We start from the raw sequence: 18,280 nt of genomic DNA, 5'->3' as shown, positions 1-18,280 counted from the left end.
TGCAAATATGGCATCTGTTTTAAAAGAAACGCTTCCAAAAAAGCTCTGTTTTCCCTGTACTTAACCGCAGTCTACACAAAGGAAACATCAGCTACACAGCTTCCCCTGGCTGACATCACCTGTGCCGCTGCCACTCATCCCAACGTGAGGACCCCGAGGCCACCCACGCCTCTGCCTGTCTGGTCTTCTGTCTTGTCTTGTCCTGATATATCCGTGTCTGTGTCTCTTCCCCAACCAATCCATACCTCTGCTGAACAACTGCACCTAGCCTCTTCCACCTAGCCTCTTTCCCTAAACTCCTTGCTGCCGAGTCTAAGGCCCCAGGCTCACGCCCCTCCCCCATCCCCTTCTCTGCTTAATCTAATTTCTGCACTCTCCTCTGTCTCTACCTCCGGCGTCCAACAAGGCTCAAGGTCCGCCGGCTTGGTGCCTTTGGCACCGATTTCTTTTCTTTCGGCCCCTGCTGCTGTCTCCACGGCCAAAAGGCCATCAGGCACCCCTTACCCTCCCCCACCCCCTGGCGTCCAAGACAACTCGGCAGCCTCCTCAGTCCTTCACGCAGCCTTCGCCCCTGCTTCAATTCCTCCTCAACAGTCTAAAGCTTCCATATCCCAAGGCACTGAGCTTCAGGCCCCAGATCCGTCTAACTCCTCCTACCACACCACTCTTCTTCCCTCCTCATCTTCTCCCATCCCCGGTGTCCAACATGGCTTCACTCATCCCATGCCTTTGGCCCTGGATTCCAATCTCCCCTTTACTAAGGACTTTTCCTCCAAACAGCCGTTCCTCTCCCAGCTCCTCCTAATGCACTAAAATTTAGTCCTCCTCCCATTCACTTTTCACTCCGGCAGCAAATTCTAAGAGGTGCGGACATCAATCTAGCTTACCTTCTCTCTTCCTCCACTTACAGATGCAGCCATTCAAAATGCGCGGGCGATACCGCATTATTTTCCGGTACGCTGTACGCAGTTTACCGCGAGTTATCGGTAAATATCGCGAGTTACCGGTAAACACCGCTAGTAAAATAATAGTATCCAGAATTTCCGCAAGGTGGAGCTAATAAAGCTCAACCTCTCATGTTTGAGCTGTCGCCATCAAAGTCTTTAACAAAGATATTACTAATAGTATTAATAATGAATGACCTTGGACAAGCTGTAAGTGTAAACTCAAAGTATTGCCCTGGTCCACATCCCTTTTTTCATTGACACCTCAGCATTTCGCAATCACGCATTTTTTTCCAATCATGCAAAGTACAGTAATTTTTGAAAATCGATTCACCATGCCTTTCACATGTTCATAAAAGAGATTGATTTAGGAACATAAACATATTACCGTATGCAAACTGTACTGTATACAGTATGTATATGTATATTTAATGTCTTAACTGTGCCCATTTAAATATTGAATATTCATATGGAATTTTACCACTGAAGGGAAATCTTAGTAGCTGAGTATAAAAAGAATAGGAGCATACTGCAACGCGTGTGAAGGCCATAAACAATATTAATTTTGGAACATAAACATACAGTATATGGCTGGTCTCGGTACTTTAAAGAAAACATACACGAAACATGGTTTCATTATGACCAGAATCGGTCTTGAGATATTTTTAACTTGATTTACAGTATTTGAGAGGTATGTCTTAACACCGATACTACGTAAATACTGCTCACGTATATGTTTCTAGGTTTATATTATGCATTTCATACGGTCAAATTACTTTTGAGCAACTGATAAGAAGTGCGAAATGGTATGCCCATGGCGTTCTAGTTTTCGTTTTGTTTTAATGCAGTGCAGTGGATTGATTAGAAATATCAAGTACATACAAGTCATTTTTTAAATGTTGTAGTTCATCTTGTAAAAATGTTACGAGTACATCATCTGTCAACAATTACACAAGTTCTGTTTCCATATTGCGGATTTTGGTTACGTAATATTATTTTCTAATTTCACGTTGTGAATATATGATTTGGGCAAACAGAGCCGCAAAGAAGTACATTATGGGTTGTTGTTTTTTTTTTGCAGTTTTATCTAGAACAAGCGATGCTTAAACCTTTGTCTGATTCTTGTGAAACAATCCACACGACAGTTAGAGTACCTAGGAGTTGACTTCAGTGATGTCACTGATGGGATGTTTCTAAAAATCCATCCTCTGTGAAACGTCTTCTCTAGTTGTCCTGCATATGTATTCCCTAATGAAGCTGTGTGTTCTGAGCCTGGATCTCTACATTTCTGTATGAACCAGCTTAGAGGGCTAAAGACAGCTTGTGTTTAAATTGAGTGTAAGGTAATTTATGCTTCTAAAGTCATGGTCAGCATTTATTATTGTACTGTGCTGTAAACTTGTTCTGTGCCTAGTCACATTATTTTATAGCGTTTTTATAGCGTTATCAAATCTGGTGGCACTGTGTGTTAGTTTCCTGACTCCCATGTCACATGGTCTGTGATTGAATCCCATGGAACTATGACTTTATTTTTTAACAAACATTTCTTTGAAAAAATGAAACGTTTCCCTTGGTCAGAGATTAAATAAAACCTCACTCGGACCAAACAAATGTATATTTCTGAATATCACGACATGATCGAATTTAAGTCTTTTTAATAACAATGAATAGTCACCTATGCGTTACAAAATATACATTTATATTGATTTGAATCGCGTTTTGATTTAAATCGTAAACGCGTGTTTAAATATATGTGTTGAAAGGCGATATACTGTATAAAAGCGCTGATTCTTATGGAATGTGTACAACTCTGATTCTAGAACAGTCGACTGCGGCTCGATTTCCATTACTGTCAAATCTTCCGACCCTCACTCTGCTTCAGTCCTTCAAATTTCCAACTTCTGCTTGGCTTTCAGCATTTTTCGTGACATTATGTGCTACGCCTTTCCCGAACGTTGTCAGGAACTCGACGATTACATGCACATCATCCTCGATCTATCTGTCCATTTCAAGGGCTCCCTGTTCTACGCTTACCACAAGCAGTTCTCGGGCAAGGCCGCTGCCTGCCTACTCCAATGGAACCAGCGCACCTACTGGGGAGCCCTTGACATTGAGCTTTACTGCCGCAGTTTTGCTGGCGTCAGAGCTCTTTCCTGCGACTTCTGTTCCTCTTGGACACATTCATCAAATCTTTGCCCAGATACCATCTGCAAGCTCAACCCTGACTCCGCCCCTTCTGCCCCACAACATCAATTCTCCCGCCAGGTCGTCTTCAAACCTTCCCGGTCCAAAGATGTTTGCGGTCGCCCCATCATGATGATCAGAAGCCAACAAATTTGCAACGACTTCAATTCCTCGACACGTACCTCTTCCCTTTGTCATTTCCTTCACCTTTGCAGCTTCTGTGGTGAAGCTCACGCTCGCTCTGCCTGCCCCCGCTGGCCCTTCCATGCTCGCTCCACCTTTAGCGTTCCCAAATGACTACTGGCTTCTCTGTCTACCCCAATCGATATCACCGCTCTTGCTTCCGAACTGCTCCATCACCCTGACCCCTCTTCCACCCACATCTTACTCGACGGCCTTTCCTTTGGATTCTCACCAGGCCTGTGCACACTTCCTTCTTCCTCCGTCTTTTGCAAAAATTTGCAATCTGCCACAGCTGATCCACAGTCCGTTGATTCTTTGCTAGCATCTGAAGTCGAGAATGGTTTCATGATCGACCCACTTGACTCTCCCCCATTCCCTGCATACCGCATCAATCCCATTGGTATAGTGGTCCATAAGTATTCCGGTAAAAAACACCTTATAATTGACTTGTCAGCCCCTCATAACTCTCACGTGCTAAGTCTCAATAGCCTTATTCCCAGCTCAGACTTCTCCCTCCACTATGCCACAATTGACCATGCCATTTCTCTCATCGAAATCACAGGTCTGGGTGCCTGGCTCGCAAAGGCTGACATCTCCAGTGCCTAAGTTATGCCTCTTGACCCAGACTTCTGGCACCTCTTCGGAGTTCATTGGTGGAACAAGTTCTTCTTCGCAGTCCGCCTTACTTTCGGATGCAGGAGTAGCCCAAAAATGTTCGATACCTTAGCCAAAGCTCTCTGCTGGATCCCCTTGAATAACTATAGGCTTCCTTTTCTCGTCCACCTTCTCGATGATTTCCTTACCATAGAATTTCCTCACGCCCCACCTGCAAGAGCCTCCTCCACACTTATGTCAGTTTTTAGGAAACTAGGGGTACCTCTTGCCACGGACAAAACAACCGGCCCCTGTCATATAATCCAATTCCTTGGGATCACCCTCTATTCAATCAATTTCTCCACCTCCCTGCCTGCGGAAGATCAACAGGATCCAGACGTATATCTCTACCTATTCTTCTGCCAAATCTTGCACAAAGAGGGAACTTCTCTCTCTGCTCGGCCACCTCAATTACGCCATGCATATCATTCCTCAAGGACGGTCGTTCATCTCCTACCTTCTCGACCTCGCCTCTCCCATGCCCTCTCTTTACCACTACATAAGCCTTTCAGCCGACTGCAAATCCGAGTTCAGGCTTTGGCAGCTTTTCTTGGCCAACTGGAATGGCATATCTCTCTTCTACGATGACCTCCTCTCTGACGCCGAGGATATCCAGCTTTTCACAGACGCAGCCCCCTCAGTCGGTTTCGGAGGCTATTACAAAGGCCAATGGTTTACGGCTCCTTGGCCTCCTGGATTCTCTTCAATCCCTCTCGCCGACCAGTCATCGGCCTTGTTTGAAATATTTCCAATTGTCGTTGCTGCTTCTCTATGGGGCCACAATTGGAAACAAAAATCTGTCCTCATCCATTCGGACAACTATGCAGTAGTTCATATAATCAACAAAGGAAGGTCTTCATCCCAATCTATCATGAAATTTCTCCTCCGCCTTAAATGGATTTCTCTCACACATCAATTCATCCTCGTAGCTGCTCACATTCCAGGTCACCTTAATGAGATAGATGACTCTATCTCTCGCTTTCAATTTCAGAAATTCAGGAACTTGGCACCAGATGCAAGACCGAACCCATGCACAATATTATTGTTTGCTATTGTAGAAACTCACTCAAGGTACGAGCATCCACCACCAAAGTATGACTGTGCGGCATCCACTTCTTCCATAAACTTCTTTTTGGCATGACCTGTCCATTCCTTATCCACCCTCAAATTACTCTCCTTCTTAAAGACTTTCAGTGGCTTGAAAAACCACTTCCGAACCAACGCGCACCACTTACGTCTGACATCCTTGAATCCTGCATCTACGTTCTCAGGTCGGGTTACCACTCACCCTGGGTCGACCGCACTCTTGAATCTTTATTCATGTTAGCCTTCTTTGGTTTCCTAAGATGCTCTGAAATTACCGCTTCTTCCACATCCTTCGATCCCTCTTCTCAACCCTACTTGTCCGACATCTCCATCTTATCTTCCGATACACTGACCTTCTATCTCAAGAAAAGCAAAACCGACCAACTCGGGTCTGGCACTCTCATCTATTATTTCAAACTCTGGTCCCACATAAGTCCATACGAGCCTCTATCCCATTACGCACATCTTCGGACCTCTGCCGGAGCTTTGCCTACTGACCCTCTGCTTGTAAACGAGAAGGGCCGTATCGTGACTGGTTCCTCTCACCTCCAGGACGTCCTTCTAACCGTCGGATACCCTCCTGAACAATTCTCCGGGCACTCCTTTAGATCAGGGGCCGCATCCTCCGCCGCTCGCCAAGGCATACCCGAGTATCTCATCAAGCAACTCAGCCGTTGGTCCTCTGAGGCTTATCGTGCCTACATTAAAACTAACCCCAGTATCATCAAGCAGGCACTTTCTTTTCTCGACTGAATTAGTTTAATAATCATTTGTTTTGTTTTTTTTCCTGCACTGGTGACTGGGGGTCCCGCTTGCTTCTTTTGGGGGTCCTATCCTCCCTGTCCAACGGCCGGGAGGTTGGCCCTCAGCCAAGCGGGTTACGCCAAATCTCCACATCTCAATAAACGATACTAATTTCTCCCAAGCTTTCGGCTGCTGTCATTCCTCATTAATTTTGGTAATAATATGTTCATTGTTTAATTGTGTACTTTAATGAAGAAATGTGTATATTAGAATTCTGATTATTATTTTGTAAAATTATTTTTTTGCTTTATAGTCGAATATTCTAGGGGGAGGAGTTTAACCTAGAAAAGGAGCTCTTCAAGATAGGAGGGGGGAGATGAGAGAAATTTGGTTGTGGGGTAAAATAGGAGCTGTCTACAACAATCTATTTTTTATATAGCAATTAATGTTTATATTATTGTACTATAGCTTTGTGTTTTTTTTTCCTGGTTAGTTTGTGTTTTTCATTTTGTTTTTTTGGGTATGGACTTTGGGAACACAGTTCCTCTTAATAAACACCATTGCATGTCTTTGGAATTGTGGCTGTGCCATCATTATTGTTACATTCTATCTACACCTCTAAACTCTTCAAGGAGGAGACTGTGACAGAGGGGTTGGTTGAAAAGGACATAAGAAACCCAGAGTTGAACAGAGCCTCTCTATACAGGATGGACAGAACAAGTGAAGCCACTTTCTTCAGACCTCAGGAGAGATGAATAATTTTTCCATGAACCGCAGACCAAAAGAGACATTGTTGACAGAACTGAGGTACTGTTTTGGGACTTTGATTTCCTGGGGCAAGGAACAGGCCTGAAGAGCTGACACTGAGGCAACAGACAGACTAGAAACAATGCAGCCTGGCTATTACGGAAACTGGGAAGATTGGATTTTGTATAGGAAAAAATGACATTTTTGAAGCCACTTACTTTTTCCACCTACATAGACTCCTGAAAGTCTGGTTACTGAGTGGGCCCCTTGGAGATTCTTTGTGTTCTGTGGGTTCTGGGTTTTTGTGTAGCAATGATGCAAAGCTGAACAGAGTTCAGAAAACACATGAAAAAATAAGAGGTAGAGGCGTAGCTTAATATATCAAAGAAAATCCTGGCACAGAAACTAGATTAATCAAAGTACTTAGAATCAATGTGTGTCATACTTCTAAAACACATTTAACTTTACTGCCATTTTGTCCCCGTCCAACTTCACGGGTAAATAGTCACCTAAAGTTACACTTTCCATTACAATAAACCACTTATTCTTGATAATTTCATAAAATACCACACCTGAAATCGATCTTCAATATCCTCTATATCTAGGGTTTCAAGTTTTTTCACAGCAGTTAAACCATTTTCTGAAACCTAACTTGCTGTCACGGTTGACAGAAGGAACAAACAATGGAATGGCAGGAGAGCGGAAAAAGACCCATATGCGTAGCGGTGGAACAGGGGATTAACCCGGGCTCAGCAGTTCAGGAGTCGTACAGAAACCAATGCCCTCAGGCAGCGGACGTGGGGTGACCTGGTACTAGGCAGATCTCAGGAGATCTGAATGTCAATGCTGAGCGAAAGTAAATGTAAGACCTGGAAATATATAGCCCCAGAGAGAGAGAGACACCAGAAAGACAGCAAAGCACAGGAAACTAGGGACAGGAAAGAGCCCTCTGCTGTTTTTAGCCACTCTGCTGTTTTAAGCCACAAAAAAAGTGCTAAAAACAGCAAAAATACAAAAAATCCAGCATTCTTACATAAAAAAAGGACCTCGCCATTGCTTTGAAACAATGTTTTCATTGACTACAGTCCATACAGGTCTGACCAATAGCGATCTATTTTCATTGTGTATTGCATCTCTGTCCAATAAATGGATATAATTGCTGTGATCTTTCTTGCAGTGATCTATTCAAAATAGCTGTCACTCCTGCAGTTATTGCACACTGCCCTAAAGGCGCAAGAACAGGTGCGCTTTTACTCACAAGTTGGACAGGAAAGAATACTTTGTATAAAACGAAACTATTTTTTTAGTAAACTCGTTCCTAAAACAAATGGCACATAGGGATATGAAGAAGGGAAAAATACTCTCTGTCCTTGAAGTTTTGGAGGAAATTTTCAGGGCTTCAAGTAACGACAGTGATAATGCACTCGTAGTGTGCTCTCTGAAGCACCAGTTCTGTAGGGTTTGGGCATTTACGGGGACAATTATTAATTGTAGCCGTAAGTCACAAAATTGATTCTTTTGATGGCTTTAGAATCCAACCATGCGATATAACTCAAATAACGCACACACACATGTACTAATAAACGAGGATACATTTATTAATACATAGAATATGCATGTAAACCTAACAGATCTTATCGAGAGGGTTATCAGAATACAAAAGGTATATATTCAATCAGTTACAAAGAGTTACATATATCAAGAGGACATACGTTCAGTATATCATTCATTTAGACTGTTTCATAAAGTGAACTTGGTTACAACTTCTACATTAGATACTCAAAACAAATACATAACTCTTAGGAATTAAATTGATATCAACTGGTTGGGATAACAATTGAATTCTCGAGCTGTACTGCATTGAACTTGAATACTCATCCAATCTCTGGGGATTCAGATCTCCTACTGGCTCTAAGAAACAGTTGCAGGCTTGTTGCTGTCCAATCCGCGCTGTCTGGCTAGGTGCCAGGCTGTGCTGTGCGGCTTGCGATGGTGAGCTGATGCTCACTGACCGGCTAGTTAGTGTTGGCTTTAACTAGCACAGTTTGTGCACAGGAGAAAAGATGACTGTGGGTCCCAGCAAGTCAGGAAGAGGACCGGTTCGTTCCTGATGAAGTGCTAGTTCTGAATAGTGATTCAGCTGTCCACAGTTCCGACCTGTTCACGAGGCTTGCTGCTGATGCTAACCTAGGGTGGATCCCCGGGTTACTCTCTGGCAACCTCCACTCTAGACTCTTAGAACAGAGGAAAGTTCTGGCACTCGGACACACTGGCCGTTCCGTGGTTGTCCGGGCTGAGTCTCAGGATGGTCAGGAGGCACGCTGCAAGAATGTCCTGCCCTTGGGAGCCTTTCTGCTCCTGGGCCGTCCTGCCCTGGAATTCTTCAGAATTCTCTTAAGAATAGTCTCAGAATAGTCCACTATAGGCTTTCTGTGTTGCCTGGAGCTCTGTGTTGCCTGTTTTTACCTGGAGGAACTTCAGCTCGTTGATTGGCTGAAAGTTCCATGGGCATCAGAGTCCCACGTGGATTACTTGGCCCTACCAGTCCCTGATTGGTTGATCAAGGTGAGATATGAGTCACTTACTCCTGACACTTAGGAATGCAGTCCAGATATCCATTTGGCACTCCCTAGACAGATAGGCGTCAATGGATGACCATTGATCATGATAGCCAGGCTTAGCTAAGTGCATCCCCATTTGGGAGCTGTCCCTTATCAAAAGAAAACATCTTTAAATCAGCCTGCATGAATAGTTTCTCTGTGGCTGCACCACAGAGATGAACAGAGAGATGGGGCCTCATTTGGGAAAGCACAGCAGCACTTAATTCTGTCTTATTAACAAGCATTGCCACTACACACTTTCTGAACTGGACAGTCCTGATTCCATGTCTGAGGCAGCCTTTGAAGAAGTCTTGAATCCACTTCTTGATTTGTTAAGTAAAATAATAGTATTTGTGAAAGATTCTGCAGTATTATTATTATTATTATTATTATTATTATTATTATTATTATTATTATTATTATTTTCTGTGATGCATTAATTTTTAATTGTTTTTTCAAGTTAGTATTGCTTTTTTCAGGTTTATCAGAGCTAACGTTTTCCTGGCTTTTCTAATTCAAGGGTATTTCATTGTCACCTGCAGTCAAATAAAATGCCTGAACGGGCAGATGAAGCATTATGTCTGTGGTGTCTGAAATTCAGTGATTTTACAGATGTAATATTTTGTCTTTAGCAATTTGAGAGAATGTCTGTGGCTCTGCGATAATGTACTTTTCCTAATTTTCTTATCAGTTATACTTATTTTATTCAGTGAGGGTCTTGAAGAAAACACTACTTCCTCCACAGCTGAGAACATGGATGTCCATTCGTGGAAAAGAAGGAGAATGATTTCCAGTCCTCCTCCATGTGGCCTCTGGCAACAGGCTGCAAGATGAGAGGTGTTCAAAAGAGTTGGCACATCCACCATGACAACCCCAGAAGACAGGTGGAAAAGTGAGCATGAAGAGGACATGGAGCCAGTACTGCACCGCTTCTGCTCTGCGCGTGCACTGGGAGTGCACTTGGACACTACCAACCAGTATTCTGCGTTTGACTTGTTCCAGTTGTTTTTCAGTGTGAACGTCATTCGAAGCCCATGCACTAACACAAACAAAAATGGCAAAAAGAGGAAGGCACATGGCATAAAGTAGCAATGGGATCTCTGTGTCAATAATGGATATGTGTCACTTTATTTGCATTGTGATATTTATGGGGCTTCTCACGATTCACTGTGTTAGAGATTACTGGCGTCCCCGTATGCCATATGCACTTCCTTACTGCCACATTGTTATGTCCAGAAAGAGATTTGAAGCAATCTCCTGGACTCTGCACATTACCTACCCGGCAGAAGACAGACTGAATGACCAGAAGAAAGGAACCCCACAATATGATCCCCTTTTTCATCTGAGACCCCTCCTGGATTCACTGCTCCTGGCCTGTCAGGCATTTTATCAACCCTGACAAACCTTTCTATCGATGAACACATGGTGCCCTCAAGAGGCAGATTCAGCTTCAAACAGTACATGAAGGAGAAGCCCACAAAGTGTGGCTTTAAAAGTTTTTGTGCTGGCTGATGCCACAAATGGGTACACCTGTGACTTCAATATTTACACAGGTAAATCTCCATCTGTGTCTGGGAAAGGCCTGAGTTATGACTCTGTCATTAACCTTGTGAAAGTGTCATATGTGGGCACAGGAGTACAAGTACACTAGCACACAACTCTTCAAGGACCTACATAAAATGAAGTTTGGAGCTTGTGGCACCATCAGGGAGAATCGAAAGGGCTTCCCACAATCCAAGGAAAACAGCCTCCCCAAGAAAGCCAAAAGAGGGTCACTGTGCTGGATTAGGACTGGCGAACTGCTGTACATAAAATGATGGACACACACAAAGTGACGGATGTGCACTTCAATTCATAAGGCATACGCAGGTGAAACAGTCCTGCACAAGGTGAAGAGCCGAGATGGGGATTGGACGGTGCTGTCTGTGCCAATCCCTGCTCTTGGACTAAAGGACTAAAGGACTAAAATCAGCACATGGGAGGTGTGGATTTGTCTGCTGCCCTGATAAAACATTATAACACAGTGCAAAAGACACAAAAGTGATACAAAAATATCACTTCTTGACATTGCAGTTGTGAACAGTTTCATTCTTCACAAGGAACTTCCTCAGATACAAAACTCTCGAGCTCTGTCTCAAAAGGCTTTTAGAGAAGACCTTTCCAAACAGCTGGTGATCATCAGCGCAGGGAAGCTGGAGGGTGGTGGTGGAAGGAAAGAACAAATGTGTGTTCCTGTGGCCATTGCTGGGGGACTGGTTGTGGAATCTGCCTAAAAATCCACTGCTGGCTGCAAATATTGTGTTATGTGCATGGAAACAAAACAGTGCTACAAGACACCCTGGAAATGCAAGGGCTGTGATGTGCCATTGTGCCTAATTGTGGACAGAAACTGCTTCACCAGATGGCACATGTGGCAGGCTGATGAGTAGGAAACCTAATGGCCTTCTTGCACTGTGTGTGATTTGTTGATTACCCCCTTTTTGTCACTCGTAATGCCATGTCTGTATGTACAGGTAGTTGTAATTGTCCTTTTTTTCTGTTTCTGTTTTCTTTGCAAAAATGTCCTTCCCTTTAGTAAAAACACTTTGAAAAACAAGTCTTTTTTTCACAACTTTTCTTACTTGCTTACAATCAAGCCTGCTAGATTTCAGAGGTGTGAGTGTGCCCAAGGTTTGCAAGACTTTGGTCGTTGGCTACATGGGCACACTCACACCACTGAAATCTAGCAGGTACACCCAGACAATGCCCTGCATGCACTCAAAGGACTAGATTGATAGCCACCTTTCTAAGGATTGCAAGACTTCAGTCATTAGCTACAGAAAGGCGGCTATCAATCTAGTCCTTTGCGTGCATGCAGAACATTGTCTGGGTGTGCCTGCTAGATTTCAAAGGTGAAAGAACGGGAGGTGAGATGAGATTGATACTGAAGAAAGATGTGAAGACGGGGGTTTGAATTTAATCCTTTCTGTAGGGGGTTTAGACTTCCAAGTCACAAGCAGGGGTTTATGGCAGGAAAGGGGGTTAACTGATAAGGATTGCAGATGCCAGCTAGGAACCCCCCTGGGTGTAATGTTAAACTGACCATTTGCCCAGAACATCGTAAACTGGCCAAATACCATGAACCCCCCTCTTTACCATCATACCGAGTGATGTCAGAAACGGAGAAGAAAACACTATATAACCCAAAAGTTTGTAACAGTACGTGGAACAATACTTCGGTTTTGTTGTTTCTTGCGGGAAACAAGACTTCGGCTTTATTGTTCCTTGCATGCAATAAACTCATCTGTTTCACTTCATCTCGGGATCAAGAACCTTATTTCTTCTGTTACAACAAATTTGGCGTAGTCGGCGGACGCTCCAGAAGGCGCAGAACTTCCCATCGGCAGGAGAGACGGTCAGCGCGCACATAACTAAGAGGTAAGGACTCCTCTTTTATTTAAAAGTCCCGACTCTCTCTGACCGATTGGGAAATCTCTGCTCCCTGCGAGAATCGCCCGAGATGACGGAGTAAACGTGAGTTTCTGAATTCCTCTGGCCCGGGGAAGGCACCGGTGTATGTAATGGGTTGTTTGCTGTAAGCCCAGAATTTGGTCTGGCAGGGGTTCCGCGGTATTGTGTACAGGCGTTCGAAGCTGGTGTATGCCTTAATTGCGCGTGGAGTTTTGAACGGGTTTTGGACCCTTACCGTGAAGTCAGGACTGGTGTGGGTCTTAATTGCACCCGGAGTTCTGAAGGTCAGAACTGGTTTGGGTCTTAATTGCACCCGGAGTTCTGAGGCTCTGAATCGGTGTGGGCCTTAATTGCGCCCGGGGTTCTAGAGCAAGTGGTGCATTAAATGCACGTAGTTCAGGACTGGTGTGGGTCTTAGTTGCACCCGGAGTTCTGGAGCTGAGTGGTGCATTAAATGCACGTATAATCCAGGATTGGTGTGGGCTTTAATTACGCCCGGGGTCCTGAGATTAGCTACGCCTTGATCGTGCACAGATTGGCGTGGCGTGGTTTTTTTTTTGTTTTAAAGGAAACAGGAGTAGAAGAGATATATGTATGTATGTTTTTGGTGTTTTCCTTGTTTGTGAAATACATATACACACGCACGACACTAACATAAACACACCTCATAATAAAAGAGCAAAGCATTAAGTAGCAGGATTTAAAGGACGTTGAGACCCGAGAATCGCCCTGATTGAGCTCAGTGCGTAAGTCCACCCCGGGGCAAAAGCAGCGATGCTGGCGTTCTGGGGATGGTGAATTACTGATCAAGAAAGGGGGTTTTCGAGGTCTCGTTTCTTACCTGTGAACAGTGCGGTGTAAATCCTCTCTAAAGTCTCTGAGAGGTATTTAGATCTGGAGGTAACAGACGCCCTTGGCTGAATGAGTGCAGGAATGCACAGGTTTTTCAAGTGAAAGCATCCCCCTACTGAATGAGCTGTTACCTCACACACGACAAAAGTAAATCTTAAAGAGACCGAACATGTGTGCTAACTGATGGTTTGAGAAAGTGGTGGAAGGGTCCGTTTATATATCGGAAAAGTGTAAGTTGACGGAAAAGAAGGAGAAAAATATGGAAAAAGCTGAGTTTGTCAGAGGGAATTTGGGGCGAAGACGCCTGTAAAGAAAGCATATGAGTATTGATTGGCAAAAGCACAAGCATGTAGCTCCCACCCTGGTGCACGGCCGGCACCAGTAGTGGCAGATACATGACGAAAAAGAAAGAAATTGGGATGTGACTTAAAAGTGTGTTTACGGGGAAAATAAAAACCCGGAAAAAAAAATATACTTTACTCACTACAAAAGAGTATAGGAAAAAAAAGCTAGAAGAGGCAGTACAGGAGAATGAGAAACTAAAGAAAGAATTAACTCCTGGTCACGCTGCACTGGTTAATGTGCTGCAGCCGGCGACTAAGTTATGTCCTGCTCTCCCACAGGGGAACAAACAGGCAGGAAACGAAAATAATTGGGATCAATTCCCTCAGTGGCCATATGGAGAAGGGGGGTCTGATTGGGATAACACTTGGTATGAGTGTGATAAAGACGGATCAGGGTCTCCCCTGTTAGAGGGAGGGCGCCCGCAGGTCTGTACTCTCACTCGAAGTGGGAAAGGACTTGATGTAGCAGGGGCTGGTGCCGTTGATGACAGCGCCACTCTAACTCCGTCTCGCACCCCGCCGAGGGGGTCCGTTCTCGCACCTACCTTCCCTGAACCCCCAATACGATCAAATCCAAAACCGGAGGATATTGACCGGTGGGCTAGAGAAGTACCGCACACGAAATTAGAAATGCAGCGAACCTGGAGTGCGCTTCAGGAATTAAAAGGATTCATGTAAAAGTAAAACAAGAATACAGCACATTGTATTACGAAGAGAAAAATATATTCTCGATGTGTATGTGTGTTTTATGAATTTGTGTGCCGGCATGTATGTGTGTAACTGAGTTTTGGTCTACTAAATGACGGTGTGAGTGTGTTTAGCCAGCGGGACTGGCTAGAGACGTAACTAAAGAGACTTGACGAAAATCGACTTAAGGAGATTGGAAAATATAAGAGCGTCTGAAACGTATAAGTACAGTACAGGTGGACGTAAAAGTAGTTAAACAGTTTTTGTATTTTTTATACAATTAGTTGCAATAATGGAAACAATTTGGTTTTATTCGAATGTCTCGAAACCAGACATGCTGAAACGCTGTAGGTTTAGAATCGAGACTGGGGAGAATAACGTCTTGTGAGAAAATCTGTTTACCTAACGATTAGATCCTGTAAATCCCTTGTAGCCTCCCTAAGTCTGTCCCAGTCCAGTGGATAAAAATGTACTGTTAATGGAGTGTTGGTTTCTCTGTTAGGGGATACTGGAGCACTACTGTCCTGCTTGTTTCACTCCTCTGTTCAACAGTGTACTATAGAGCAATGTATATGGGAAGATGGCAGGAGGCCACAGGAGTATTGGGACAGCAAGTTTTACTTGCCGAGTACCAGATTTTAATGGGTGGTTTTATTCCAGATCTATTGGGTTGGAATATTATGCATTACAAAGAATGACTATGCAGAACAGGGTATCACGTGGCTTCAACTGGCTGTGATCACTCAGTATGTTGATGGTATTCTGAGTGCTTCCCCTGACGTGGAAACCCACAAGTGTGAGTTGCTTCAGCTTTTGAGTGTCTAATAGAAGCAGTTATGATAAGGCCCTTTTGTGTCTAGCATTGTGAAATTTTAACAGGGCCTGGGTGCAATGTTTTTTTACAGGGTGAGCACAACTCTTAACAGATCTGCTTAAGGGGGGAGTGCAGTACAAGGACAAGATTGCCTTGGTTCCTGCAGCAAAAGCCGCCTTTAATAATTTGAAACAAGTTCTCTTACAGGTGCTGAGACTGGGGTTTCCTCAGATGGATCAACCATTCCTTTGTATTATTGCAAGTTGCTGACAGAGGCCACCCAAGGAGCCCGCGAGCAGGTCCTGGAGGCGTGGGGACCACCACCTGAAGGAGGACACAACCTCATCCCAGGAGAGTGGGTGTGGATCAGGAAATTTCCTTCACAGGTTCTCCAGCCCAGGTGGGACGGACCCTACCAGATCCTGTTGACAACCGAGTCTGCGGTTCGAGTGGAAGGAAAAGATCGCTGGATCCACGCGTCACACTGCCGACGAGCCTCATCCCCGGACCCAGAATGAAATCATTTCTGTCAATAATGATAATTGTTGCTGTAGAACTATGTTCCGCAGGGATTAATGATCATCTCTCCCACAAAGGAGAACATGGAATTAATTTCTTTTTAGGCCTCTCCTATCTGACAGCTAAGAAAACCAACCAAAGTGCCTGCTGGGTGTGTGCCGCATTACCCAAATATGTACAGGGAGGACTTCCTATGGGGGCCATTCCTTGGCGTCTCGAGGAAGTCATAGGCATGATCATTTGGAGGGATAATTTAGGAGATTTTAATATGACAAACTATGGGGGTTGCCATAACACGACTTTAACCTGCACAACATTACAATATCTACAGGAGCGAGGCTTAGAGCCCACGAGTTTCACAGGCTCTTACGCTCCTAAATATAACAGAAGCCATACACCACCATACCTGACTCTCAATAAGGAACGTGAGGGAAACATATGTTTTCAGCACACTAATTGGTCTGCACTTGGTTGGATGGAGTCGTTGCAACCTTACCAGCGCTGCAAATATATCCACCTCTACCTCCCAAATTCCAGGATGGGATCGGCACACCCCACAATTCGGTATAAGTTTCTTATTTTCAGAGGCATGGGGAGCGCCAAATGGAACATATTTCATTTGTGGAAAACGAGCCTACCCATGGTTGCCAGCCCAGTGGTCTGGCTCATGTTATTTAGGATATGTGGTTCCTCATATCCGTGTTCAAACCCACACCCCCTTCGGACCTAACCACAGACCACAAAGAAAATTGGCTGATTGGGAATATTATTTAGGTATAATATTTCCACAAGCCGGCATGAACTTTCTGAGTCGAGAGTTAATTCAAATGGCTTCGACTTTAGAAGAATTAGCAAATTCTACCTCATCTAGTCTGAAGGCTGTTAATGATGAGATGGTAGCCCTCAGAACAGTGGCCATGCAGAACCGACTAGCTTTAGATTATGTACTGGCGGCCCAAGGAGGAACTTGTGCAGTAATTGGCACTGAATGCTGCACATATATCCCTGATAATTCTGAGCACATCTCAGATCTGGCCCAACACATTTACAATGAGGGACAGAAATATCAGGACTATTATACTGAAAATTGGGGAATTGGATCTTGGGTAAAGTCTGTGTTTGGGGCCTGGGGCGGAACTTTTTTACAGTGTTTATTTGTAGGAATAGTATTGTTTATATGTATAATTGTAATCATCACGTGCACAAAAACATGTATCACATCTTGCCATAACCGTGGAACGTACAATGTCATGGCAATACATACCTGTTCGCCAAGAAAGGAAAGATCTGCCCTGACATTGTATGTATAAAAATAGGCTACACTGACGTATGCCATATTTTTAAGGGGGGAATGAAGAAAGATGTGAAGACGGGGGTTTGAATTTAATCCTTTCTGTAGGGGGTTTAGACTTCCAAGTCACAAGCAGGGGTTTATGGCAGGAAAGGGGGTTAACTGATAAGGATTGCAGATGCCAGCTAGGAACCCCCTGGGTGTAATGTTAAACTGACCATTTGCCCAGAACATCGTAAACTGGCCAAATACCATGAACCCCCCTCTTTACCATCATACCGAGTGATGTCAGAAACGGAGAAGAAAACACTATATAACCCAAAAGTTTGTAACAGTACGTGGAACAATACTTCGGTTTTGTTGTTTCTTGCGGGAAACAAGACTTCGGCTTTATTGTTCCTTGCATGCAATAAACTCATCTGTTTCACTTCATCTCGGGATCAAGAACCTTATTTCTTCTGTTACAACAATACTGATCAAAAGAACTAAGCAGGTGTGTTCACAGGATGGGGAACAATCTTTACAGGAGAATGCTCAGAAAGGCTGAGAAAAATCTATTTTGAAGAGGCAAATAAATATGCCAGGTACAGATGCAGCCATTCAAAGTGCACGGCACAAACACGTACCGCGGGCATTTGGCTATGTCATCGGGCATCATAACACATCATACTCGGTACTTTAAAGAAAAAAAAACACACCAGTATTCCATTTCTCCCTAAACATTTTAAGCATCGAAGTCTTTAACTAACATGTGAAATAACGTGTATAAAAAGTGGTAGTTTTAAGCTTTTCTGCGAATACACTCGATACCGGAGTAAACAAGCATACTTTTAGAATTTGATTAATAGCGAATATAATATGGAATTGCGTATCTAAAGAAATTAATAAGGATATAATTAAATTCATAAATATCACAACATGTTCGAATCTAAGTCATTTTTAATATCAACGGGTAGTCACCATCTTTCCTTCTTACAACAGTTCCTGCTTCTGCTTCTGCTTCTGCTTCTGCTTCCTGCTTCTACCGTGTGGGGATTCCTTTAGATCTCCCTTCAGATTTAAAAGGTTATTAATAATATCTTCGTAGTCGCATCTTCCCAATGAAGCTGATGTTTTGCTGCCAACGCATGCTTACAAGCTCCCTGGGTAAACTATCACAAAGTTTTAGAGAACTTAACATT

At 43.8% G+C, this 18,280-nt stretch overlaps 1 pseudogene; it reads left to right on the top strand.

Moving 5' to 3' along the window:
- Positions 1-3,656: 3,656 nt before the first annotated feature.
- Positions 3,657-5,616, top strand: LOC138240998 (uncharacterized; annotated as a pseudogene).
- The last annotated feature ends 12,664 nt before the right edge of the window (positions 5,617-18,280 follow it).

The sequence above is a fragment of the Lepisosteus oculatus genome, chromosome 8, assembly GCF_040954835.1.
Source record: "Lepisosteus oculatus isolate fLepOcu1 chromosome 8, fLepOcu1.hap2, whole genome shotgun sequence".
NCBI classification, from domain to species: Eukaryota; Metazoa; Chordata; class Actinopteri; order Semionotiformes; family Lepisosteidae; genus Lepisosteus; species Lepisosteus oculatus.
This window is presented reverse-complemented; position numbering and strand designations above follow the sequence as displayed.